At 44.4% G+C, this 9830-nt stretch overlaps 1 long non-coding RNA gene across 1 annotated transcript; it reads left to right on the top strand.

Annotated features, from left to right (window-relative positions):
- The first annotated feature begins 2537 nt into the window (after window positions 1-2537).
- LOC134221276 (uncharacterized) lies at window positions 2538-3641 on the top strand. The gene is made up of 4 exons (XR_009982299.1): window positions 2538-2673; window positions 2737-2866; window positions 2930-3014; window positions 3077-3641. It is a non-coding gene; the product is annotated as an uncharacterized LOC134221276 (long non-coding RNA).
- Window positions 3642-9830: the final 6189 nt, after the last annotated feature.

Here is a 9830-nt window from a genome sequence, read left to right as displayed (position 1 = left end):
TGTGTTCGAACGCTACTTGACGGAGATCATCGCAAATGGAATGACAAGTTGCCTGCTATCACAGCGGCGATCAACGCAGCGAAACATGAAGCAACGGGTGTAAGTCCACACGAAGCCAATTTCGCACGTAACCTACTGCTACACACAGCAATCGTTGAATCCAAAGGGCGCCCAGGAGATGAGAATGTCGACGATTCGTCGTATTCAGAAGCTAATCATCGAGCGAATCAAGAACAGCCACGAGAGAGCGAAGCAGCGATGTAACCTACGCACGAGACTGGTGGTGTTCAAGGTCGGAGATCTGATTTGGCGCCGGACATTCATCCTTTCATCGAAGGCGGACCAAATCAACAGCAAGCTAGAGCCGAAGTTTGTTCCGGCAATCGTGAAGGAAGCCCTCGGAACAAATGTGTACCTGTTAGAGGACGTTTTGAGTGGGAAGAAAAGTCGATTCCATGCGAAAGACATCAAATCCGATTAAGCGGCTCTGTTCAAGCTATGTACGCAGGTAATGCCTGCCAACCAGAAGCAAGGGTTGCTGAAAAACACCAATCACTGGGAGCAACAACGACGAAGGAAGTGAAGAAACAGCAACACATTTCTCTTCACTTTCGCCAGACCGATTGAGGAACTAGCGGATTCCGCTCAACCGAGCGAGGTTCCAAAACCTTATTAAGCTATGTAAGCAGACAGAGTCTGTGGACAACGAGCACTATGCTCAGGAAAATCCGTTGCCAAGCGTGATAAATGGCACAGTCAGGTGTGATGAGCAACAACTTTAATAAACTACCTCTCCACCTCGACAATCAATCGGCAAAGCAACTACCGGAGGAAGACCAACGTCCAAACGCAAAGGAAGACCAAAGCGGTCGCCGAACAATGTGGTTCGTCAACATTCCCGTCGCGTCAGGGAATGAGCCACAACGAACCGCGCGCCGTTCACGAAGCGAGAGAAATCGTACCCTATTAAACTGGAAACGGGTTGCAGGGAACTCTGCAGGACGGTAGTTCAGTTCCTGGATAGGAGGAATGGAGGCCTCTGGTCGAGGACCAAAAATCCGTTCGGCGGGGGTCAAAGCTTACGGCCACTATCCGGCGCAAGGGAGCAACGACTGTGCAGTACTAAGAGTGGAGGAGTGGGGGACAAACGGTCCCGATACAAGAACAGGTCGCACAATTGGCGATCCAGACAGGCAAGAAATTACGGTTCATCCAGCATTCCCATCGCGCCAGGGAATGAACCGTGCGCCGTTCACGAAGCGAGAGAAATCGTACCCTGTAAACTGGCAACGGGTTGCAGGGACTCCACACAAGAGCAGTTCCTGGGTAGGAGGAGTTGAAGCCTCGAGTCGAAGACCAAAAATCTGTTCGGCGGGGGTTGACGCTTACGGCCACTATCCGGCGCAGGGGAACAACGATTATGCGCAAACAGGAGAGGAGAGAGAAGCAAGAAGATGTTGTCCGGGAACAGGACAAGTCCCAAACGGAGAAGAAGCGGCGAGCACGAGAGAAGAAGCATCGGAGACTGCTATCACGAGCACAGCCGGTGGCCAGGCCGATAGCATTATATTCGTCGACACACCGCACAGAGCTAAAAGTGGCAAAAGTACATCCATTAAAATCGTATGCGTGGCCAAGAGTTAAAGCACTGGGGATTGTCATGAATGGTAACGCGACCCAGGGCGCGGTAAAACCCTATTTCCCGGCCTCGTGACAATTTAGTCGAGTAAATGCGTCTTTTCTCAGTATTCCATACAAAACCAAAACAAACCAACTTTGTCCTTGTAAATAGTCTGTAAATATAGCTTCTTAGTGATTTGTGTGCGATTTCGCCTATTTTAGTCAATACAATAGGCTTAAATCAGATTTGAATGTTTTGCCGTAGTTTGGCTCTGATTTGTGGAAGCTAGCAAGGACTTTGGTCAGAGACGATTTGAGAGGTCGAAGATTCTGCCAGAAGTAGCTGGCGTAATTATGAGATTAGTTGTACAGTAAAGCCGTTATTCGAGGTTGAGAAGAAGATTTGGCAAGCAGCCTAGGCTTGCGTATATAGTTGAGTTAGGTTAAGGAACCGATTGTAACTTGAGGTCTGCTCAAGAGTTTAGTTGACCGATTTGTCTCTGACCATCATCCTAGGAGGATGATTGAAGTATTTTTTGAATTTTTCATAAATCGTTTGATCATCGATTTATGAAAAATTCTTCCGCTACGGTAGAGTTGTGTTACATTTGCTTCTGATTAGTGAGCATTAGACGCTAAAAATTAGCTAATAAGTCCAAAAAACGACAAGCATACCGTTCTCACCATGCACGCACCAAAACAACTCACACCCGCATCAAAATCAGTAAAGATCATCAGAACATAATTTCTCTCAGTGTTCATTTCGAAAACGAACGGCTCATTCAAACGCACATCCATCACGGCGCAAAAGCCTTTTCGAACAGCGTCCGTCATCAGGCAACCCATCCAGAGACAAACGTCACCATACGAAGCGCCATTCTCTTCGTTTTACCACACGCGAAAAGTTGGGGAAAATTAGTTCGCTGCAAATTAGGGCGCTAGGCGCCGTGTTTCATTAACGCCTATTTGAGGCCTAGTGAGTGTATAACGAACGGCGCAAACTAATCGTTCGCCGGTTCGTAACAGACGGGAAAAACTGTGTACGCGGAATAGGTAACATCGAGAAAAGTTACTCTGTTGTGCCAATTTGCATAACCAATAATTCCCAACCCTCAGAAACACGCGCGGCAGTAGGAAAAACAGGACAAAATCTCACCCGGTAAACTAAACGCTGTGGGTTGGCTCGATCACTTTCCGTCGGATCACAGGAGTGGAAATCAGTCCCGAAAAAGGCAATAAAACCAAGGTAAGGATGAAAAGAAGAAGCATGTGATGGTCGTCTAACCTCACCATTTTCCGCCCAACACAGATCGTATGCAAGCTCATGCACGGTCACGGCAACGCGGGTAGAATCGACGAGGTCCACGCTACTAGGATAAAAAGCACCCCATCGGGTAAGCATTCCACGACCGATTATGGTGTAACGGCACTAATGATGAATGTGTACCATTCACAGGGTGTTTTTGCCGAGCCAGTCCACGGTCAGGTTGCACGATTTAATCATTCCTACCGGACGAGTAGAGGGCCGTCGGATTATTTCGTCTAAGCTGTCAGATTTTTCCTACCGGACGGGTAGACGGCAAGTACCGGCACAAAGAGCGGGTGGTCGGAAGGGACCAGAAACAGCCCAGCCGGTTGAGAGCATCCTCTTCGAGGACGGGGGAGATCCAGTGACTCGGAGGGACCCCATCCAGTAGTTGGTCGCACTGGACGGCCAGAGGGGTCTCCAGCAGAGCACTTTCGAGGCGAGCTGAGGGAAAAATGCGTGCGTGGTGCGGCGGCAGACGTCCGTCCGTAATGAGAAGGTAGTGCCGGGGGACGCCGTGAGGGTACCGTGAGTACCGAGAAGTACTCTGCCGTGAATCGCATATTTGTCCCATATGAATAGGAAACCCAGCAAAGATGGGACAGATATGCGATTCACGGCAGTACTGTAAGTAGAAAACTGTTAGATTGTAAGAGATGAGGAAAGAAAAGGGAAAGTAGAGAGAATGTAGGAGGAAGAAAGGAAAGGTTGGAAGAAGGGGAAAGACCCTAAATACATGTATGAAAATTTAGATTTGTGGCGTTTTGTTTTGGTTGGTGCTTTGGCCCTCCAGTTTTGTGCATTTTAGTCTGCTTTGGTAGTTCCGCTCTACCCGCTAACCGGAGAACTCGCAATAAACGGAGAAGCTGCAAAAATGTTTTCGCATGGATGACTATCTACCAAAATTATAAGTCTTTCACTGAATCGTGCTCTCGTGATTCTACTACCGACGGAAAACAATCTGCTATCACCAAGCAGTTAAGTTTTACTTTGATCAAAATTCAAGTTGTGACTTAGGAGCTACTTTCATTGTTAGTAAGGGAAATTACGGCTTTGGCAGGTTTTGTTCTATTATTGTCAGGGGTTTTCTGTAACTAATTATGCTCAAATTTGGGCTAAACATTCTTTGCATATCAAAGAATATTGTGGCCAAATTTCATAAAATTAGGTCAATTATCCCCCACCCCCTCCAAAATAATAGAACAAAACCTGCCAAAGCCGTCATTCCTCCTACATCATACAAGAAAATTTAAACTGAGCTCTGCTAATGTTAATGACGACGACCGCGCGACCCACACCCTCGCCGGGAATAAAATTTCCGGTAGGAGCTCCGCGAACGGTAGGAGCTCTCGAACGAAATGGCTCGCGCGCGCGGAAGAGCTGCTTTCTTGTAATCAATAAAGCTGAACCTGTAGCCACGCCCCTTTGGTGAGTGTGTGACGGTTACACAATATTTGCAGTCATACCGGACAACAAAGAGGCGGGATTAATGAGCCATCTTTATTGATTGTAAGAAAACTGCTCTCCCGCGCGCGCGTGGCCCATTCCAGTTCGAGACAGCAGCACGTACGGACGTGTTTTTTGTTCGCGCATTTTGACGTTAACTACATCTAAGGGGAAGCCTCGGATACAGGGTGCAAAATGAAAATTTCCAAATTGGGGACCGTCACGAAATCATGTAAGATTTCAAACGGTAATGGCGACTTTATCTTTCGACGGATTTTCGAGATTTTGTTATTAACAGATTCGGAAACTTTCCACCAATTTGCTAATTGTATTAAAACTATTCATTATCAACGGCAAACTATTGAAAATGTTATTTCTTTCCAAACCGGGTGAAAAATTAAAAAATTACGTTGCTGTTCGTAGCAGAATAACGAGCGCGTATTGTAGAGAGCTGCTGCAAATATGTATTCTTGCACTGGCACTAGATTCTTCATTTCACCAAACTGTTTTACGTAGTTTACGTCGGGCGGTCGTGTCTTGTACACAACCCTTATGATTTTTTTTTTACAAGGGAGAATGCATTGTAGTTGCCAAACTACCACACGGAAGTGTACTGGAGTGTCGGACTCGACCATACCGGTAATACCGACTAAACTCCCTTGGGCTCCACCATCGTTTCCCCCAATGGGGTCTTGTTCGACCCTATCCGTCGTAGCTGGTGTGAAGCAAGGATGTATTCTATCACCGTTACTGTTCCTCTTCGTAATCGACGAGATTCTGGTAGATGCGATTGACCGGGAACCAAACCGTGGGCTGGTATGGCAGCCTATAACCATGGAGCACCTAAACGACTTCGAATTGGCTGACGTTGCACTCCTTGCTCAACGGCGCTCAGTGATGCCAAGGCGGAAAAAGTTTAAAAAATTAAGCTGGGAGTACAGCTTCGAAAGTATTTTATAATTTCTCATATTGTTTGAAATCTTTTTCCCCAAAATTTCATGAAGATTGGATTAAAATTGCACGGGTGCATCATGTCGATCAATGGCAAATCAAAGATGTTTTTTAAATTTGCTTGTAAAATGTATGGCGAAAACATTATGTTGTTCCACCTGATTTTTAATTATAAGCACGCAATCACATGCATGCCAAATTGGGCTTATTTCAAAGCTTATTTATTCAGAATTTCGGAGATATGATGATTGTTTTGCGCAAATCTGCGCAAATAGCATTTTTCTTCATAGCATGCTTGAAATAAGCATAAGCATTAGCACGCCGAATACAGTTATCAGAGAATCATGGGAACTAAATTTTCAAACAGCTGTATCTCAAGCTTCTTTTGACTGATTTTCATAATTATTTTACAGATGTCTAACCTATCTCTAGTTTCACCATACTGGTGAAATATGTTTCTAGGAATGCTCACTTTTTCCCTAGAGGGGCGTGAATAAGGATGTTTTTTTTAATCAAAATATAGTAAATTTTGATTTACATGACATAGTTCAGTTGGAACAACACTTACAGGTTCAAAAAATGTTTTAAAACAGTATTCTAGCATTGACTATACTATGTGTCAACAAAATTATTCTTCTGGACATCCCTAGCGACTCCAAAATGACCACTAGACTGATGAGAGGTGATAAGCAAATGTTGACGATGAAAACTACGGAAACCCGTGTCAATGGAAACCCGCCATCTTCATGTAGGTCAGTAGAGGCCAGCAGAATGATATTCTACTTAATTTTGCCCAAACCAGATGTTCTAGGATCTCCAAACTGTTTAGGATATTGGATCAATCGGTCTACAAAGTCAACTGAGCTCGATAGCTATCTGACATCGACCAATCATGTCCACACAAGTCCTTAGAACCCACGCGTGTGATTTGCAGCACTGTTATACCCATACCAGATGTTTCAGGTTCTCCAAACTGTTCTGGAGCTTGGATCAATCGGTCTACCAGGTCAACTGCGCTCGATAGTTATCTGAAATTGACAAGTCGTGTCCACACATCCGAAGAGCCCACGTGTATAGTTTTCAACTCAGTTATACCCCAACCAGATGTTCTAGGTTCTCCAAACTGTTCTGGAGTTTGGATCAATCGGTCTACCAGGTCAACTACGCTCAGTATAAATCTGACAGCAATAAGTCATGTCCATACAAGTCAGTAGAGCCCATGTATTCGATTTGGATCTCAGTTATACCAATATCAGATGTTCGAAGTACTCCATACTGCTCTGCAGTCTATCAAGTCAACTGCGCTCAATAAAACTTTGACATCAATTAGTCATATCCATACAAGTTCGTAGAGCTTATATGTGTGATTAGCAACTCAGTTATATCCAAACCAGATGTTATGAGTTGCTCAAAATGTTCTGAAATCAATCGGTCTACTAGGTCAACTGCGCTTGATACAAACATGATATCTATCATTCATGATAGGGAGCGTCCACAAATTACGTAACGCTTAGAGGGAGGAGGGGGGGGGTGGTTTGAGCCAAGAGTGACAGCCTGTACAAAATTTACAGATGTTTAATAAAAAAAAGTATGACATAGGGGGGGAGGGTGGTTTGAAAATGCCCAATTTTTGCGTTACGTATTTAATGGATCTACATGTCCGTAGACACCACGCTTACAAATTTCGTTTCAGTTATACCCAAACCAGATGTTCTAGGTTGTCCAAACTATTGTGAAGTTTTGAACAATTGATTTAACAGGTCAACTACGCTTGATAAAAATCTGACATTTAACAGTCATGTCCATGCACGTCCGTAGAGCTCGCGTATATGATTCGCACCTCATCTAAACCAGAAGTTCAAAAATTTCCAAACTCTGTTGGAGTTCGTATCAATTGGTCTACCAGGAATTCCTAGAGGAACTTCCAGAGGGATTCCTGGAAGAACTTCGGATTTTCCGAAGCTTCTTCCGCAGGAATTCCGAAAGAAACTTTCGGAGGAGTTCTAGAAAGAACTTTGGAGGAGTTCAAAAGAAACTTCCGCATGAATTCCAGAAGGAACTTCCAAATATATTCCAGAAGTAACTTCCAAAGGCATTAAAAAGGAACTTCCGGAAGAATTCCAGAAGGAACCTGGAGAATTCTAGGAGAAACTCAAGGAGGAATCCCTAGAAGAGCTTTTGGAGGAATTCCTTCGAAAATTCCTCCAAGAATTCCTCCAGATATTCCTCTAGGATTTTTTTCGGATATTCCTCCAAATCTTTCTCCGGGGATTCTTCCGGAACTCCTACAGGAAATCCTTCGGATATTCCTCCAGGAATTCCTCCATGCATTCTTCTTAAAATTTCTACAGGAACTCCTCAGAAACTCCTCCGTATAATCCTCCGGAAATTAATCCATGAATTCCTCCGGAGGTTGCTCCAGGAATTCCTCCGGAAAATCCTCCAGGAATTTTTCCGGAAAATCTTCCGGAGGAATTCCTGGAGGAACTTCTGGAGGAATTCCTGGAGGAACTTCCGGAGGAATTCCTGAAAGAACTTCCGTAAGAATTTCTGGAGGAGTTTTCGGAGGAATGCCTGGAGGAATATTCAAAGGAATTCCGAGAGGAATATTGGGAGGAATTATTGTAAGAATGGAGCAATTCCTGGAGAAACGTTTGAAGGATTTTTTTGAGGAATATTCGGAGAAATTACTAAAGAAATTTCCGGAGAAATCTCTGGCATAATAATCAAAGCAATTCCTGAAGCACTATCTGGAGAGATTTCTGAAGCCGCTCTCCCAAAGTCCCAAAATGGTAGTTTTTGTATGGAATTTGGAAAACTTGATTGAAGTAGAAAGACATTCCTGCAAAATTTCATGCGGTTATATTTATTATTACATCAAAATGATCGTTTAAAAATTTAGAAACATTTGTCAGTTGGGTTTTGCAAAATTCGGTTCTTTTATATTTCAAATCAATCATTGGAGAGAGTTGTGGAGAAGCGAAAATTTCAGTTGTACAATAGTTAAGTATTGAGACATTCATTCAAATTTGGGAAAAAGTAGGTCCATGAAATTTTCTAGAAACATTCCTTGATAAATTTGAAAGAGATTGTCAGCTAAGATAAGCGAAATTCCTGCCCAATTCCAGGTTGTACATATTTTAGTTCGAAAACAAGCGCTCTACCGCGAGGTAGCTTATCTTAGTTCTTAGTACATACAATACTGACACAAATTCTATATAATTGCATCCCATTGAATACCTCTGATCATTAAGGCTTATTTCAGGATCATAAAATCGTCATATGTATATGATAAGTTTTATAGATCATTGTCTCAAAAAGGTTTCGTTGCAATTTCAAGCACAAAAACCCTAATTAATCCATTTATCGGTGATGGTACCTTTCTTGTTCGTTAAAAAGTGTTGAGAAATATGAAAGAAAGTTTTAAAATAACACAAATATGTGGATAGGTCTTATTTTTCATATTATATAATTCCTCGCCGGCACGGCAAATGCTGGGTAAAGCTTACCATTGGTACTTCGCGTACCTGAAGGAATAAAATAGACCCCATCTCGCGGTCCTTAGCCTCTTACCCAGCTACTCCTATCCCTACCTCCCGGTGGAGCTGGCCGGGATACGAGCAACCTTAGGGAAGATCGGGTAACCAACCCCGGTGGGAACTATGGTCGTATGCTGACAGGGAAGGGGGGGTTTTCTCCTCTCCGGAGATGCAAACCTTATTAAAGCGTCTGTTCCCCATGTCAGGATCGGCTTACAACAGCGTCAGTTCTCCATGTTAGGGGCGGCTGATCATCGTCCGAGTGCCAGCGAGGGACTCTAAGTGAAACTGTGCACCATGGTCCACCGGAAATAAGGAGGAATGGTCCTCCGGAAATTTAGGGGGTTTGGTGTCAGGCCCTGCAAGCCAGCCACAAAAAAAACTCACGCAACGAACAATCAACAAGAGAGTGCGAACCGGAACCATCGGCGAAGACCACTGCGACGAAAAGGGACTAGCGATTGGAAACTCGGTTCGTGGAACTGCAAATCTCTCAACTTCATCGGGAGCACACGCATACACGCCGATGTGCTCAAGGACCGTGGATTCGGCATCGTAGCGCTGCAGGAGGTTTGTTGGAAGAGATCAATGGTGCGAACGTTTAGAGGTAATCATACCATCTAGAGCTGCGGCAACACACATGAGCTGGGAACAGCTTTCATAGTGATGGGGGATATGCAAAGGCGCGTGATCTGGTGGTGGCCGATCAACGAGAGAATGTGCAGGTTGAGGATCAAAGGCCGGTTCTTCAACTTCAGCATAATCAACGTCCATAGCCCACACTCCGGATGATGATAAGGACGCATTCTACGCGCAGCTGGAACGTGAGTACGACAGCTGCCCAGGCCACGACGTCAAAATCATCATAGGAGATTTGAACGCTAAGGTTGACCAAGAGGAGGAGTTTAGACCGACTATTGGGAAGTTCAGCGCTCACCGGCTGACGAACAAAAACGGCCTACGACTAA

Source organism: Armigeres subalbatus, chromosome 3, assembly GCF_024139115.2.
Source record: "Armigeres subalbatus isolate Guangzhou_Male chromosome 3, GZ_Asu_2, whole genome shotgun sequence".
In the NCBI taxonomy this organism is placed as follows: domain Eukaryota; kingdom Metazoa; phylum Arthropoda; class Insecta; order Diptera; family Culicidae; genus Armigeres; species Armigeres subalbatus.
This window is presented reverse-complemented; position numbering and strand designations above follow the sequence as displayed.